This window comes from Giraffa tippelskirchi, chromosome 11 (assembly GCF_054371585.1).
Source record: "Giraffa tippelskirchi isolate mGirTip1 chromosome 11, T2T-mGirTip1v1.2.pri, whole genome shotgun sequence".
Lineage (NCBI taxonomy): Eukaryota > Metazoa > Chordata > Mammalia > Artiodactyla > Giraffidae > Giraffa > Giraffa tippelskirchi.
The window spans coordinates 64,344,513-64,362,843 of record NC_137285.1 but is presented as its reverse complement, the minus strand read 5'-3'; the positions used below and the strand labels follow the sequence as shown (position 1 = coordinate 64,362,843).

Sequence of the window (18,331 nt, the reverse complement as noted above, 5' to 3'; positions counted from 1 at the left end):
TTTTTAATCCTTTGTATCTGTGGTTACATTAGATAAGTGGTATAGATAATAATCTCTACCACTTTCTCTGGTATGATTGGCAACTCATTAGTTGCTAGGTAATTAAAAGAAGGCTGGAAAATCAATTAATGCTTGCTGCTGAAAGAGAGAGATCTGTGAATGCCGATGGAAGTTTGTTTACATCTCAAGCAGAGTCTGCTATGATGCGGGGTGGCTGGTCCTTCTCTGTCCAAGGTAGGGCCGGGTCTGGGGGTGACTTAGATTAGGCCCATCAGTGTCCGGCTGGTCAGAGCTTAGCTATATGGTGTACCGCAAAGGTGGCTGGGAAACGGAGAGGAGCACCAGGCTGCCAGTGGGGACTGATCAGGTCTGCCACAGATGTCAAAAACTGAAGTCATTAGAGTTGAGAGGTTGCACTAGATAATTTCTAAGATTTCTTTCATCTGAAAGAGCTTAAACGTCTTGGCACAAAACAGTACAACTTAACTCTATTTGAAGGAAAATAAGGAGAGTGGATTAATTGTAATTCTTTTGACTAGAATCTTTTTAAAATTGTGAGATGACTGTGCCATGAGGTGTGAGCTTATCCCATTATTATGACTTGATATGTGGGTATGGATCCATTATGGTGAACTGAACTTGGCTCAAGTATAAGATTGCATCTTCAATCAAAAACAAAACGAAACAAACAAAAATCCCTTCAGGTTACCAAGTACTGCTGTAGGTATTGATAGTATTAAATGGTGCTGATTAGGATTTCTAGAAATTCCAACAACCCTCTAGATTACAGAGACCCGCTTATCCACAGCTGTCTGGCTGCCACGCCACAGCAGCTGTGTGAACTTTCTGTGCCGCGTCAGCCCTCTGGCTGACTCTGTCACCTCAGCTTCTCACCTGTCCTCCGTTTGCTCGCCACCTCTTTGCTCTTGATGTTTCCTTGTATTGCTTTGTAAAAACAAACCTTCCCAGCTCTCTGGATCTCGTGGCTTCTCCTTTTTCCTGGGGCTTTGTTTAATTACATTCTATCTGTTCTTATAACTGAACCTTTCTGTTGTCCTCTGCCAGTTTCTCTCTCTAGATCTCATAATTGCTCAACTTTCCTTGGTCAGAATCAAAGGAAAAACAAAATGAGAAGCAACAGGAGGGGGGGGGGAGTCCTTTCTTGGCTTCCCTGTAGGGGAATACCATGTCACCTCATAAAATAAACTCAGAACCTTGAAGATGTCTTGGTGGTTAGTCTGGAGCTCTAATCCTTGGGCTTTTTCTGCTCTTACTGCCGCTTAGGGTCACCAGTGCCGGCTGAACCCTTCCATAGTCTTAGACCCAGAATGGAACTTTCCAAAGACTTTACGTGTGGGTCAAAACAAACAGATTTAATACAGAGGACAAGAACCAGTAGTCTGAGTTGGGTGTCCTCTAGCCAAAAGGGTTTTCACAGCCCTGAGGGCACTCATCTGGACTTTTAGATCCTTGCTGTCCACCGCCCTCCACATGGAGAGCCCCTTCTTGACAACCTGCACCCCCACCCCCACCCCCGGGATCTCTTTTCAGCATGTCTTGATGCTTTCACGTTCAAGGCAGGGAGGGATTTCTCTTCTGCAGTTGTCCTGGTGTTTTCCTCTGAGTTATGATGTCCAGTACTGAAAGACTCTCTTTTTCTTCAGATGACTGTCAAAGAGACTAACTTCAGCCTCTCTCGCTGGTGGGACTGCCACTCTCTGCCCCACACTAAATCCAACAGATGAGAACTGCATCAACAGCTTGTATCTTGAAACTAGATCTTCGGACAGTGTAACTGCAGCCTTCATACCTGAATCACAACCATGCCATAGCAAGATTATTCTCTTGTCCTTCCTCAAATATTAGTATTGTATTCATTGACTAATTCATTTTCTTAATCAAACAACAGCATTCACTGAATAAGCAACATTTCATGAACAGAATTTCTTGGGTACCTGTTCCAGGAATAGGTCTTGGTGCTGGAGAGGCAGCGGTGAGTATAATGGGCGAGTTCTCGGTACCGGCCAAGTGTAGAGTCCTAAGTCCTCCATATCCTGTCTCCCTGCTTCCTCCGAGTGAAGGCATATGCCCCACCCCTTCTTGCTGATCATTCTTTTGCCCGGGTTCTGACCTCCCCTACCACTGTGCTAAATTCTGCAGCTCCAAAAGCAGCTGTGTTCTTTACTTTCCTATCCAGTGGGCTTTCTTAGTTTAACCTGCCTCATTCTCTAAACTGCCCACTTCCTCTTTCTTGAATGTGTCCTCTTTACCACCTTCTGTCTCATTTGCATCCTCCGAGTCTCTGTCTTGTCAATTCCTCTTTTCCTCTTGTGTCCCCTACTCATTGTGATAGAGGCATTCCCAAAGGTTTTTTCTTCCTCTCCCTTGCCTCGTTTTTATACTTTCTACTTAAACATTTCCAGAACTGCAACTTTTTTTTTTTTTTTAGCATCCCTAGGGTTAACCTCCTTTATTAACTGAAGCTCAGATGGTAAAGTGAAGTCATTCAGTCCAACTCTTCGCAACCCCATGGACTGTAGCCCACCAGGCTCCTCCGTCCATGGAATTTGCCAGGCAAGAGGTCTGGAGTGGGGTGCCATTTCCTTCTCCAGGAGATCTTCCCGACCCAGGTATCGAACCTGGGTCTCCCGTGTTGCAGGCAGACGCTTTACCGTCTGAGCCACCAGGGCTGTCTAAGATGGTAAAGAATCTGCCTCAATGCAGGAGACCCAGGTTCAATCCAGTCCCTGTGTTGGGAAGATCTCCGGGAGAAGGGAATGGCAACCCACTGCAGTATTCTTGCCTAGAGAATTCCATGGACATCCCATGGGTTCCCAAAGAGACATGACTGAGCGACACACACACACACACACACGCGCGCGCACCATTTCTTTACCTGCTATGTATCTCTGCCTGGATGAATTTTCGACTTTTCAAAATCTACCACTTCACAAACCAAGGTCATTTCCCTTCGACTCTTTCTTTCTTTCTCACGCCCCCACCCCTGTCTTCATTAATCAGCTCCTTTTAGACACTGTCTATATTTTTTAATGGATCCTTTCTATAGTTGTGTTTATGCACTTGGTATGTGTGTGGGGTATGGGTTTTGCTGTTTGTTGGCGTGGCTGTGGTTTTCATTGTTGAGAAGTGTATGGGTGAAGAGCAAGATCAGGTCTCATATAATTGACTACTTCATTAATTAGGTAAAAAGCAGGTCTTGAGATCCCACAGTGGGGCATGGGAGATTTGAGGAGCCTGACTGTGAGGGGTGCCCGGTCATTAAACACGGGATCTACCGTTTGGGAAGATGTGGGAGATGGGAAGGCCCGATACCAACTGTGCTCTATGGGCTGAGGGGGCCAACTTCTATCTTGTTTCTGATTCATTATATCTTTTGGGGTTTCTTCCCTTTTATCAATCCCTAGCCTTTAGTAGATTCTTTCCAAATATGTTGGTTTTGTCTCAGCTGTACTGTGGATGTAAAAGTGGAGAACCTAAAACACTGCTGGGGGTGCAGTGATTTAAGGGAGGGGTTATTAATTAGCTTTAGTCAAAGTGTCCAGGGCTCGCAGCCCCTCTCCTGAAGCCTGGGTGGTGATGATGGCAAGGGATGCTGAGGCAGGTGGTCCTTAGGAACAGTGTGAGGTCTTCTTTCAAGAGGCTGTCCTAGTGCCAGGCTGGGATTAAGGTACTCTCTTAAGGAAGATGTTTCCTAACACCTTTGATTGCTCCCCAGATCTGACCACACCAGCTGCCAAGGGCTGCAGTGTTTCTCACTGTGGTCCTTTCACTTACACCCATCATCACCACCCTCATTCTGCCCACATCATTCCCTGTCTTCCGTTGCCTGTCCTTTTCACTGGAGAGATTTTAGGTGCATCTCAAAGGCCACCTCCTTCTTCTAAGCGTTTCCTTGTTCTGACCAGCTCTTTTCTTAAAGTTCCTTATGGTACTGCACTTGTTTACCTGTGTTAGTAAGATGATAGAGTGTGATTGCCTTGTGCAGTTGCAATTTAATGGCATTTGAGTCCCTGTAATTCCTAGTGTCCTCAATCACATATACTAGAAGATCAATACTTTTGTTAAATTGGATTGAAGAGCATAATAAAAAGAATTACTAGTCAGGGTTACAGCTAGTCAAGGTTTTTACTTTCTTGATATTTTATTTGCGTGTCTATTAACTTTATTGTAAAGTTAATTTCCTGCATATATTATATTATTGATCCTTTGGAATTTCATGGTCTGAATTGCCTTGTTTGTCCCTTACCTTACTACAGACATAGTCTTACTGCTTATCTTACATACAAGTTTATGTACGTACGTCCTGTGTGCCAGCTGTGATGGTCATAGAATTTGTTACTGTATACCATTATCTTATTCCGGCTCTTGTGAATGGACCTGACCTATCTGTACGCATGCGCTGAAAGTGTATGCAATTTCCACAGTGGTTGTTTGCGCCCATCTCCAGGATGTGTCTGGATTACCTGCAAGCTGTCACCTTCTCTGATTATCTCTCTTCTGCTGGCCTTGCATTACAGTTCCTGCATGCACTGTGTGTGCTGCTGGCTTTGCTTTGGTAACTTGATTTATTATTTATTTATTTATTTACGCCTGTGCTGGGTCTTGATTGCTGCACATGGGCTTTCCCTAGTTGCGGTGAGCAGGGACTCCTCTCCAGCTTGGAGTGTGGGCTTCTCACCGTGGTGGCTTCTCTAGTTGTAGAGCATGGGCTTAGGCATGCGGGCGGCAGTAGTTGCAGTACCAGGGCTCAGTTGCTTCGTGACATGTGGAATCTTCCCAGAACAGGGATCAAAGCTGTGCACACTGATTGGCAGGCAAACTCTTACCCACTGGACCACCAGGGAAGTTCTAGATGATCTGTTTTAGGTACTGGAGACCGGCTGTAGAATTCTCTCCAACTTCATTTTGGTATCCTTCCTCTCCTCTCCCCCTCCAGCTGCTGCCCAAGATCAGTAAGCTGGCTGTACTTCCTTTCCCCTTTTCCTGCTTGAGGAAGATGATCATATAATTTGTTTGGCTATGTAATAGGAGGGGTATATCCTGGAATCTGTGGGATGCATCTCTACCTACACTCAATATATAACTTGCTAGCACTTTGTCTAGTTCTTGGTTCTAGAACTAGAGAAAGATGACTAATGTTACACTGTCAAAAGTTCGTAGCTTTGGAGACTAAAATTAGGCTTTGTGCAGTGATGAAAGATACAGCTAGACCACGGGGTCAGTGCACCTGGACTGAATCTCAGCCTCACTCCTTACTACCCATGTGACCTTGGGCACTGTCCCTCTTGTCCTCATCTGGGAAATATGGATAATGATGGCATCAGCTTCATAAAGTTTTTTTGTGTGTGATGAATTAGTATGTATATGCTTAAAATAATGCTTTATTCACATTTGGTGCTGGATATGTGTTATTTATTATTAAATGCTAGTAAAAAAGACTTATAGAAATGATAAAGAAAACTATTTTGCTGGATATAATGGATGCTGAGGACTAATTAAAAATGATATTTAAAATAAAATTCTCTGGCATGAAAAGATGGAAAAAGTAGCAGAAAAAATTACAAATTTTCAGTTTTCAGTTAGATGTATGTGTCTTACAGTGAAGGGAGAAATCTGTTTTCCTTACATTGGAAGCTTGTAACATCTCCTTATGGGTTTATAGAATCCCACCCGTCCTAAAGAAAGGTTCAGATGACTGTTTTTCTAGCTATTCTTCTCCCTCATCCTTTCCACAAAAACACCACTGTGAGAGTCGCAGAAAGACTAGGCAATGTGATGACAGTTGTGGCAAAGACCTTGGTGTGATGGGTCCTCAGGGGCTCACCCCAGGGGCACTAAGTACCACACTTAACTCAGCGTCATCACCTGACCCCTCTCAGCTGTGCAGAGCATGATTCCGATCTACAGAGCAACTTGATGTCTTTTTTGTATTGAGTTGTAATTAACATGCAATATGATATTAGTTTGAGGTGTTCAGCATAGTAAGTCAATATTTTTATACATTACAAAAAGATCACCACAATAAATCCAGTTATGATCCATCATCATACAAAGTTGTTACAATATTATCAACTGTATTTCCTGTGTGTACACTATATCCCTGAGGCTTATTTATTTTATAACAGGAAGCTGTTATGTATTAGTCCCCTGTACCTATTTCACAAATCCCCCCACCCCGTTCCCCTTTGGCAACTACCAGTTTGTTCTCTGTACTTACAAGTCTGTTTCTGTTTTACTTTGCTTTTTCGAATTTACATTATACAAGTGAAATCACATGGTATTTGTCTTTCTCTTCCTGCTGCTGCTAAGTTGCTTCAGTCGTGTCCGACTCTGTGCGACCCCATAGACGGCAGCCCACCAGGCTCTGCCGTCCCTGGGATTCTCCAGGCAAGAATACTGGAGTGGGTTGCCATTTCCTTCTCCAGTGCATGAAAGGGAAAAGTGAAAGTGAAGTCACTCAGTCGTGTCCGACTCTTAGCGACCCCATGGACTGTAGCCTACCAGGCTTCTCCGTCCATGGGATTTTCCAGGCAAGAGTACTGGAGTGGGGTACCATTGCCTTCTCCTTTCTCTTTCTAACATATTTAATTTAGCATAATACCCTCTGGATCCATCCATGTTGCCACAAATGGCAAGATTTCATTCTTTTTATGGCAGAGTAATATTCTAGTGTATATGTGTGTGTGTGTGTATATATATATATATATATGCATGTATATATGCTACATCTTTTGTATCCATCTGTTGTTGGACACCTACTTTGTTTCTGTATGTCAGCTATTGTAAAGAGTTCTTCAGTGAACAAGGAAGAACATGTTTCTTTTTTAATTAATGTCTTCATTTTCTTTGGATAAATAACCAGAAGTGGAATTACTAGGTCACATTGCCGTTGTTCAGTCATTCAGTCATGTCTGATTCTTTGCAATCCTATGGACGACACCATGCCAGGCATCCCTGTCCTTCACTAACTCCTGGAGTTTGCTCAGACTCATGTCAGTTGAGACAGTGCTGCCATCCAACAGTCTTATTCTCTGTCACCTCCTTCTCCTCCTGCCCTCAACCATTCCCAGCATTTGGGTCTTTTCGAATGAGTCAGCTCTTCAAATCGGGTGGCCAAAGTATTAGAGCTTCAGCATTAGTCCTTCCAATGAGTATTCAGGACTGATTTCCTTTAGGATTGACTGGTTTGATTGCCTTGCTGTCCAAGGGACTCTCAAGAATCTTCTCCAGCACCACAATTCGAAAGCATCAATTCTTTGACACTCAGTCTTCTTTATAGTCCAAGTCTCACATCCATACACGACTACTGGAAAAACCATAGATCTGATTATATGGACCTTGTTGGCAAAGTAATGTCCCTGCTTTTTAATATGCTGTCTAGGTTTGTCGTGGCTTTTCTTCCAAGGAGTAATTGTCTTTTAATTTCACGGCTATAGGTACCATCCACAGTGATTTTGGAGCCCAAGAAAATAAAATCTGTTACTGTTTCCACTTTTTCTCCATCTATTTGCCATGAAGTGACTGGACCAGATGCCATGATCTTAGTTGGTTTTTTTTTTTTAATGTTGAATTTCTAGCCAGTATTTTCATTTTCCTCTTTCACTCTTATCAAGAGGCTCTCTAGTTCCTCTTCACTTTCTTTGAGTAAATTGATAACATTTGCATATCTGAGGTTCTTGATATTTTCCCCAGCAATCTTGATTCCAGCTTGTAATTCATCCAGCCTGGCATTTTGCATGATGTACTCTGCATATAAATTAAATAAGCAGAGTGAAAACGCATCGCGTTGTAATACTCCTTTTACAACTTGGAACAAATCCTTTGTTCCGTGTACGGTTTTCACTGTTGCTTCTTGATCTCCAAATAAGTTTCTCAGGAGACAGGTAAGGTGGTCTGGATATTCACATCTCTAAGAATTTTCCACAGTTTATAGTGATCCACACAGTCAAAGTCTTGAGTGTACTAAATGAAGCAGAAGTAAATGCTTTTTTGGAACTCTCTAACTTTCTCCATGATCCAATGAACATTGGCAATTTGATCTCTGGTTCCTCTGACTTTTCTAAACCCAGCTTGTACATCAGGAAGTTTTGGTTCATGTACTGCTGAAGCCTGGCTTGGAGAATTTTGAGCATTACTTTACTAGCATGTGAAATGAGTGCAACTGTGTGGTAGCTTGAGCATTCTTTGTCATTGCCTTTCTTTGGGATTGGAATGAAAACTGACCTTTTCCAGTCCTGTGGCCACTGCTGAGTTTTCCAAATTTGCTGACATATTGAGTGTAGCACTTTTTCAGCACTATCTTTTAGAATTTGAAATAGTTCAGCTGGAATTCCATCACCTCCACCAGCTTTGTTTGTAGGGATGCTTCCTAAGGCCTCCTTGACTTCACACTCTAGGATGTCTGGCTCTAGGTGGGTGACCACACCATCGTGGTTATCTGGGTCCTTAAGACCTTTCTTGTATAGTTCATCTGTGTATTCTTGCCACTTCTTCTTAATCTCCTCTGCTTCTGTTAGGTCCTTACCATTTTTGTCCATGTGTCCATCCTAGGATGAAATCCTTCTGGGACCCCTATAAATGTGAATGTTAAACTATCTTCATTTTAAAAATCCTTTTTTTTTTTCTTTTGTTCTCCTGATTAAGTGATTTCCACTCTTCTGTATTCCAGATTGCCTATCCATTCTTTTGTGTCAGCTAATCCAGGGGTCTCCAGATCCCAGGCCATGGACCGGTACTGGTACATGACCTGTTAGGAACTGGGCTACACAGCAGGTGGTGAGCAAGTGAGCGAAGCTTCATCTGTGTTTACAGCCACTTCCCATTGCTCACTTTAACACCTGAGCTTTGCCTCCTGGCAGATCAGTGGTGGCATTAGATTCTCATAGGAGTGTAAATTCTACTGTGAACTGCCCATGTGAGGGATCTAGGTTTCATGTGCCTTATGAGAATCTAATGCCTGATGATCTGATTCTGCATTATGGTGAGTTGTATAATTATTTCCTTATATATCACAATGTAATAATAATAATAGAAATAAAGTGCACAATGGGTCATCCTGAAACCAGTCCATGGAAAAAGTATCTTCCATGAAACTCTTCCCTGGTGCCAAAATGGTCGGGGACCACTGATGGAATCTACTTTTGATGGTAGTCTTCTCTGATGGATTATTTTTTATAGTTCCTTAATCTTTGTTGAAGTTCTCACTAAGTTCCTCCATTCCCCCATATTTGGTGAACATCCTTGTGGTCATTCCTTTGAACTGTTTGTCAGATAAGTTGTTTACCTCTATTTCAGTAGAATTTTTTATTTTTTTCTGGGGTTGTATTTTGCTCTTTTGTTTGGAATTTATTCCTCTGTGTCCTCATTTTGTTTGACTTCTGGTTCTTTTTTCTATGAAGTAGACGGAACTTCTCCCTCTCCCAGTCTTGAAGGAGTGGTGTTATGTGGCAGTGCCCCTGTGTGAACTTCTTTTCCTGGTGGTTTGACAGGAGTGGGTGCAGGTCAGGGGCAGCCCTTGGAATGCAGGGCACCACGACCACCTTAGCAGGATGGCTGGTGCTGGAGCAGACGTGGGCCAGTGGCAGTCACAGGGAACTCTAGGACAAGGCTGCCTTGAAAAGATGACTGGAGCTGGAGAAGGCAAGAGGCCGGGGGAGGTCCTCGGGGGGCTTAAACCATGACTCCACCAGCACCCCGAATCCTGGAGAGGGTTCCAGTAGTTCCCTACTCATGCGGTAGGGTTCTGAGGTTCAGTCGCTCAGTCGTGTCTAACTCTTTGCTATCCCATGGACCACAGCATGCCAGGCTTTCCTGTCCATCACTAACTTCCAGAGCTTGTTCAAACTTGGGTCCATCAAGTCGATGATGCCATCCAACCATCTCATCCTCTGTTGTCCCCTTCTCCTTCTGCCTTCAACCTTTCCCAGCATCAGGGTCTTTTCCAGTGAGTCAGTTCTTCGCATCAGGTGGCCAAAGTATTGGAACTTCAGCTTCAGCATGAGTCCTTCCAATGAACAGCCAGGACTGATCTCCTTTAGGATGGACTGGTTGGATGTCCTTGCAGTCCAAGGGATTCTCAAGAGTCTTCTCCAACACCACAGTTAAAAGCATCAATTCTTCGGCACTCAGTTTTCTTTATGGTCCAACTCTCACATCCATACATAACTACTGGAAAAACCATAGCTTTGACTAGATGGAACTTTGTTGGCAAAGTAATGTCTCTGCTTTTTAATAAGCTGTCAAGGCTGGTCATAGCTTTTCTTCCATGGAGCACGCGTCTTTTCATTTCATGACTGCAGTCACCATCTGCAGTGATTTTGGAGCCGCCAAAAATAATATCTGTCACTGTTTCCATTGTTTCCCCATCTATTTGCCATGAAGTGATGGGATCGGATGCCATGATCTTAGTTTTCTGAATGTTGAGCTTTAAGCCAACTTTTTAGCTCTCCTCTTTCACTTTCATCAAGAGGCTCTTTAGTTCTTCTTCACTTTCCGCCAGAAGTGTAGTGTCATCTGCGTATCAGAGGTTATTGATATTTCTCCCGGCAATCTTGATTCCTGCTTGTGCTCCATCCAGTCCGGCATTTTGCGTGATGTACTCTGCGTATAAGTTAAATAAGCAGGATGACAATATACAGCCTTGACATACTCCTTTCCTGTTTTGGAACTAGTCTGTTTTTCCATGTCCACTACTAACTGTTGCTTCTTGACCTGCATACAGATTTCTCAGGAGGCAGGTCAGGTGGTCTGGTATTCCCATCTCTAAGAATTTTTCAGTTTGTTGTGATCCACACAGTCAAATGCTTCGGTGTAGTTAATAAAGCAGAAGTAGATGTTTTTCTAGAACTCTCTTGCTTTTTCAATGATCCAATGGATGTTGACAATTTGATCTCTGGTTCTTCTGCCTTTTCTAAAACCAGCTTGAACATCTGGAAGTTCATGGTTCATGTACTGGTGAAGCCTGGGTTGGAGAATTTTGAGCATTACTTTGCTAGTGTGTGAGATGAGTGCAACTGTGCAGTAGTTTGAACATTCTTTGGCATTGCCTTTCTTTGGGATTGGAATGAAAACTGACCTTTTCCAGTCCTGTGGCCACTGCTGAGTTTTCCAAATTTGCTGCCGTATTGAGTGCAGCCCTTTCACAGCATCATCTTTTAGGATTTGAAATAGTTTGACTGGAATTCTATCACCTCCACTAGTTTTGTTCATAGTGATGGTTCCTAAGACCCACTTGACTTTGCACTCCAGATTGTCTGGCTCTAGGTGAGTGATCAGACCATCATGGTTATCTGGGTCATTAGGACCTTTTTTGTATAGCTCTTCTGTGTATTCTTGCTCCCTCTTCTTTGTATATTCTGCTTCTGTTAGGTCCATGCCATTTCTGTCCTTTATTGTGCCTATCTTTGCATGAAATGTTCCCTTGCTACCTCTGATTTTCTTGAAGAGATCTCTAGTCTTTACCATTCTCTTGTTTTCCTCTCTTTGTTTGCATTGATCACTTAGGAAGACTCTCTCATCTCTCCTTGTTATTCTTTGGAACTCTGCATTCAGATGGATATATCTTTCCTTCTCCTTTGCCTTTAGTTTGTCTTCTTTTCTCAGATATTTGTAAGGCCTCCTCATTTTGTCTTTTTGCCTTTCTTTCTCTTGGGGATGGTTTTGATATCTGCCTCCTGTACAGTGTTATGAACCTCTCTCCATCATTCTGCAGGAACTCTGTCTATCAGATATAATCCCTTGAATCTATTTGTCACTTCCACTGTGTAACTGTAAGGGATTTGATTTACCTCATACCTGAATGGTGTAGTGGTTTTCCCTACTTTCTTCAATTTAAGTCTGAATTTTGCAATAAGGAGTTCATGATCTGAGTCACAGTCAGCTCCTGGTCTTGTTTTTGCTGACTGCATAGAGCTTGTCCATCCTTGGCTGCAAAAAATATAATCAGTCTGATTTTGGTATTGACCATTTGCTGATGTCAATACCAAAATCAGAAGAAAAACTAAAGAGCCTCTTGATGAAAGTGACAGAGGAGAGTGAAAAACCTGGCTTAAAACTACTTTTAGAAAATAAAGATCACGGCCTCTAGTCCCATCAGTTCAGTCGCTCAGTCGTGTCCAACTCTTTGCGACCCCATGAATTACAGCACGCCAGGCCTCTCCTAGTCCCATCACTTCATGGCAAATAAAAGGGTAAACAATGGAAATAGGGACAGACTTTATTTTCTTGGACTCCGAAATCGCTACAGATGGTGACGGCAGCCATGAATTTAAAAGAAGCTTGCTCCTGGAAGAAAAGCTATGACCAACCTAGACAGCATATTAAAAAGCAGAGACATTACTTTGCCAACAAAGGCCCATCTAGTGAAAGCTATGTTTTTTCAGTAGCCATATATGGATGTGACAGTTGGACCATGAAGAAAGCTGAGCACCGAGGAATTGATGTTTTTGAACTGTGGTGTTGGAAAAGACTCTTCAGAGTCCCTTGGACTGCAAGGAGATCAAACCAGTCAATCCTAAGGGAAATCAGTCCTGGATATTCACTGGAAGGACTGATGCTGAAGCTGAAGCTGAAGCTTTAATACTTTGGCCATCTGATGTGACGAACTGCCTTGTTGGAAAAGACCCTGATGCTGGGAAAGATTGAAGGCGGGAGGAGAAGGGGCCGACAGAGGATGAGATTGTTGTATGGCATCACTCACTCAATGGACATGATTGTGAGCAGACCCCAGTGGTTGGTGATGGACAGGGAAGCCTAGCGTCCTGTAGTCCGAGGGGTCTCAAAGAGTTGAATACGACTGAGCAAGTGAAGTGAACTGATTTGGTGATGTCCATTTGTAGAATTGTCTCTTTTGTTTTTGAAAGAGAGTGTTTGCTATGCCCAGTGTGTTCTCTTGGGAAAACTCTGTTAACCTTTGCCCTACTTCATTTTGTACTCCAATTGCAAACTTGGATCACTTATGATGGGATATTGCATCAAACAGACAAAAATGTCTTAATCTTGATTGTTTAATCTTGGTGCTTTTACCTTTTGACTCTGTGGCCTCTGGGCCTACTAGCCCTACCCTGTGTATGCAATGGGGCACTGTCATTCTTAGAAATTCTGTTTTGAATTTCCTTTTATTATAAAAAGCCCATGCATGCTGTTAGCTTCATTTCAGGGTTTACCATTTTCCCATTAAAAGACAGATTTCAGATTGCACCACTGATCAAGTGTTTGAATGTTGTCTAAAGAGAAGATGGAAAAGGTTTACTTCTGCTCAAGATTTTCAGATGTCCTTAATTTGGACAGCTGAAGAGTGATCTAGTGGTTAAAAGCTTGTCCTATAGAGCCAGACAGAACAGAGTTTAGATTTCAGCTCTGTAACTTGGTCTTGAGCAAGTTCCGAAACCTTTGTACGCCTCAGTTTTCTCATCTATAAAGAGGAGATGATAATAGAAGTGACCTCACAGGGCTATTGAGGAGATTAAATGAGATGATATGTACCCAGAGTGGAGAGTGTTGTCTGCCACATGGTAAACTCCCAGGGAAGTTTATTATGTGTATCTTCACTTCACCACTCACAAACTGAAAAGCTAAGTGACAGTGAAAGAAAGGTCAGTGTCCTGTTTTAAAAACCTCTGTGGCTAGTCATGTTAAATGGATAGAAATATGAACCTGTACCTCAAATGGCACTCTAGGAAAGCTCATTGTCTTAAATACTATGTCCCAGATTTAGTCTGCCTCTTAGCATGGACAGCTGCTAGAGCCTTCTGGGCCTTGAGGATGCCTTGACCTTCTTGGTTGAAAATAAAGATTAGAATAGCCTGATCTCTGACATTCTTCCACAGTTCACCTCTGGTCATTTTCACCAGATCTAGGGCACCTATGACCCTGGGCATGTTTCTGGCCTTCCAAGGGAAGCCATTCACCTCAGACTGGAACTTGAACACATATGCCAGGACTCACACCCAGTCAAAACCCAGTTTGAGACTCAAATCCATGAGACCAGGGCTTGCCCAGCCAAAGTCCACAATGTTTCAACTGAGGCCACAAACCTGGTTTTAGCACCTGATGAAGTTCTGGTTCTTAATGGCTCATGGAAAAAAGAATTCAATGAGAGATGAAGTGATAGGTAAGAAGTGAATTTATTTAGAGAGGAACACTCCCCAGACAGAGTGTGTACCATCTCAAAAGGCAAGAGCAGCCTTGGGAGAAACACACTGCTGAGGTAAGAATGGGCCATAGCAGAAGGCGAGAGCGACCTCAAAATGTAGTGTGTAGCTTTTATGGGATGGCTAATTTCACAGGCTAGTGAGTGAGAGGATTGTTCCAACTGTGTTGAGGAAGGGGCAGGGATTTCCAGGAATTAGGCTATCACTTACTTTTTGGTCTTTGATGGTTGATCTTGGGACTGTCAGGGCACCTCTGGGCATGTCATTTAGCTTGCTGATGTGTTACAATGAATGTATCCTGAAGACCAGGGTCCAGTTGAAGTTCACTTGCTTGCCATCTTGGATCCATTTGATTCTAATCAGTGTATGTTGTGCTCTTGAGCTGTGTCATTCTTTCAAAGGCTGTGCTGTGCCCCCTCCCTCCTGTTGCACAAGGTCAAGTGTATTTCACAAGAAAGAAGCACCACCAGGCTTAGTCTTGCTGTATGTGTCTCTTCAGATGTAAATTATCCTAGCAAAAGAGGAAAACATCGACATCCTAGAATGTGGCTGACCTGTATATTCATTTTATTATTGCTTACCCTGAGAAATTCTCATTTTCATTCAGTAGTGGAAGTTGGGCAAAGGGAAAGAAGAGATATTTTGAATTTTCCTTTAATTAAAATCAAGGGGAATAATATCATTTACAGTACTCTTTAACAAACACTTATTGATGCACATTGAGTGGTTTTGAATAATTTCATTCATTCAAGTGAATAACGACAGAAAATAGATACAATGCAAGAAAAAAACGACAGGAATTAAAGTTTATTTGGCTACCTCCTTTAAGAAAGCTGAACATAACAGATCATTCCTTAGAAGTTCTTTTGCAGATCAAAATTAGAGAAAACTTAGAGATTAAATTCAGTCGTCCCTTGGTATTTGGGGAGTATTGGTTCCAGGATCACCCACAGATACAAAAATCCTTGATTGATAAAGTTTCCTCATATAAAGTGATGCAGTAGTGTTATTTTAAGGTAAAATTTTTTCCAGTTGTATTTTTATGTATAGTGTATATATTCAATATATTGAGATCTTTCATGTAGTCACTAATTTATTTGTTTATCCTCACTTTATCACAGCTTTGTTGTGGCAAAGGACCTTGCATAACTCAAGGAAGCTATGAACCATGCCAGGTAGGGCCACCCAAGACAGATGGGTCATAGTGGAGAGTTTTGACAAAACATGGTCCACTGGAGGAGGGAATGACAAACCACTTCAGTATTCTTACCTTGAGAACCACATGAACACAAACAGTATGAAAAGGTGGAAAGATATGACACTGGAAAGTGAGATCCCCAGATCAGAAGGTATCCAGTACACTACTTAGGAAGAGCAGAGGGCAATTACTAATAGCTCCAGAAAGAATGAAGCAGCTGGGCCAGAGTGGAAACAATGCTCAGTTGTGGATGTGTCTGAGGGTGAAAGTAAAGTCCAATGCTGTAAAGAACAATATTGCATAGGAACCTGGAATGCGAGCTGATGAATCAAGGTAAATTAGAGGTGGTCAAGCAGGAGATGGCAAGGGTGAACATCGACATTCTAGGATTCAATGAACTTAAATGGATGGGAATGGGCGAATTTAACTCAGATGACCATTATATCTACTACTGTGGGCCAGAATCCCTTAGGAAAAATGGAGTAGCCCTCATAGTCAACAAAAGAGTTCCAAATGCAGTACTTGGGTGCAATCTCAAAAATGACAGAATAATCTAGGTTCATTTCCAAGGCAAACCATTCAATATCATAGTAATCCAAACACTTTGCTCCAAACACTGATGCTGAAAAAGCTGAAGTTGACTGTTTCTATGAAGACCTACAAGACCTTCTAGAACTAACACCAAAAAAAGACATCCTTTTCATCATAGGAGATTGGAATGCAAAAGTAGACAGTCAAGAGATATCTAGAGTAACATGCAAGTTTGGCCTTGGAGTATAAAATGAAGCGGGGCAAAGGCTAACAGAGTTTTGTCAAGAGAACACACTGGTCATAGCAAATACCCTTTCCCAACAACCCAAGAGATGATCCTACATATGGACATCACCAAATGATCAATACCCAAATCAGATTGATTATATTCTTTGCAGCCGAAGATGGGAGAAGCTCTTTGCAGTCAGCAAAAATAAGTAGGGAAAACCATTCAGATGTGACCTAAATCAAATTCCTTATGATTATACAGTGGAGGTAATGAATAGATTCAAGGGATTAGATCTGGTAGACAGAGTGCCTGAAGAACTGTGGATGGAAGATAGTAACACTGTACAGGAGGCAGGGACCAAAACCAGGCCATAGAAAAAGAAATGCAAGAAGGCAAAGGGGCTGTCTGAGGAGGGTTTACAAATAGCTGAGGAAAGAAGAGAAGTGAAAAGCAAGGGAGAAAGGGAAAGATATACCCAACTGAATGCAGAGTTCCAGAGAATAACAAGGAGAGATAAGAGGATAAACAGTTCAAAGAAGTTGAGGAAAACAATAGAATGGAATAGACTAGAGGTCTCTTCAAGAAAATTGGAAATATCAAGGGAACATTTCATACAAGACTGGGTACCATAAGGACAGAAATGGTAAGGACCTAACAGAAGCAGGAGAGATTAAGAAGAGGTGTCAAGGATACACAGAACTGTACAGAAAAGATCTTAATGGCCGGGATAACCACCATGGTGTGGTCACTCACCTAGAGCCAGACATCCTGGAGTGTGAAGTCAAGTGGGCCTTAGGAAGCATTACTAGGAACAAAGCTAGTGGAGGTGATGAAAGTTCAGTTGTGCTATTTCAAATCCTGAAAGATGATGCTGTGAAACTGCTGCAATAAATATGACAGCAAATTTGGAAAACCCAGCCATGGCTAGAGGACTGAAAAAGTCAATTTCATTTCAACCTCACAGAAGGGCAGTGCCAAAGAATGTTCAAGCTACCATACAATTGTGCTCATTTCACTTGATAGAAAGGTACTGGTCAAAATCCTTCAAGCTAGCTTAAACTTGAACCAAGAGCTTCCAGATGTACAAACTGGATTTATAAAAGACAGAGGAACCTGAGATCAAATTGCCATCATTCACTGGATCATAGAGAAAGCAAGAGAATTCCAGAAAAACATCTACTTCTGCTTCATTTTGTATGCTAAAGCCTTTGGCTGTGTAGATCACGCAAACTGTGGAAAATTCTTAAAGAGATGGTAACACCAGGACACCTTACTTGTCTTCTGAGAAACAAGTATTTAGGTCAAGAAGCAATAGTTAGAAGTGGATATGGAACAACTGACTGGCCTGTACACTGTCACCCTGTTTATTAACTTCTATGCAGAGTACATCATCAGGGTGTATGAGTCAAGATTGCCAGGAAAAATATCAGCAACTTCAGATATGGAGGAGGGCATGGCAACTGATTCTTGTTTAGGAAATCCTATGGACAGAGGAGCCTGGCGGGCTACAGTCCATGGGGTCCTGAAGAGTCAGGACACAACTGAGTGACTAAGCATAACACAGCACTGGAACCCAGACAACAGATGAGTCAGTGTTGGTTCCCTTTATATGGGATTCCCTGGTAGCTCAGCTGGGAAGGAATCTGCCTACAATGCAGGAGACCTTGGTTTGATTCCTGGGTTGCGATGATTCCCTGGAGAAGGGATAGGTTACCCACTCCAGTATTCTTGGGCTTCCCTGGTGGCTCAGATGGTAAAGAATGTGCCTGCAATGCAAGAGACCTGGGTTCGATCCCTGGCTTGGGAAGATCCCTTGGAGGAGGGCAAGGCAACCCACTCCAGTATTCTTGCCTGGAGAATCCTCATGGACAGAGGAGCCTGGAAGGCTACAGTCCATGGGGTTGCAAAGAGTCAGACATGACTGAGTGACTAAACACACTCAGATATGCAGATGATACCATGCTAATGGCAGAAAGTGAAGAGAAACTAAAGAACCTCTTGATGAGGGTGAAAGAGAAGAGTGAAAAAGCTGACTTGAAACTCAGCATTAAAAAAATCTAATATCACAGCATCTAGTCACATCATTTCATGGCAAATAGAAGGGGAAAAATTGGAAACAGTGACAGATTTTATTTTCTTGGGCTCCAAAACCCCTTTAGACAGTGACTGCAGCCATGAAATTAAAAGATGCTTGCTCCTTGG

The 18,331-nt window shown here is 42.5% G+C and overlaps 1 protein-coding gene across 1 annotated transcript in view; it reads left to right on the top strand.

Moving 5' to 3' along the window:
- The window catches only part of DCHS2 (dachsous cadherin-related 2), a 311,921-nt gene that overhangs the window by 5,775 nt on the left and 287,815 nt on the right, over window positions 1-18,331 (top strand). The gene's annotated exons all lie outside the window — the stretch shown is intronic.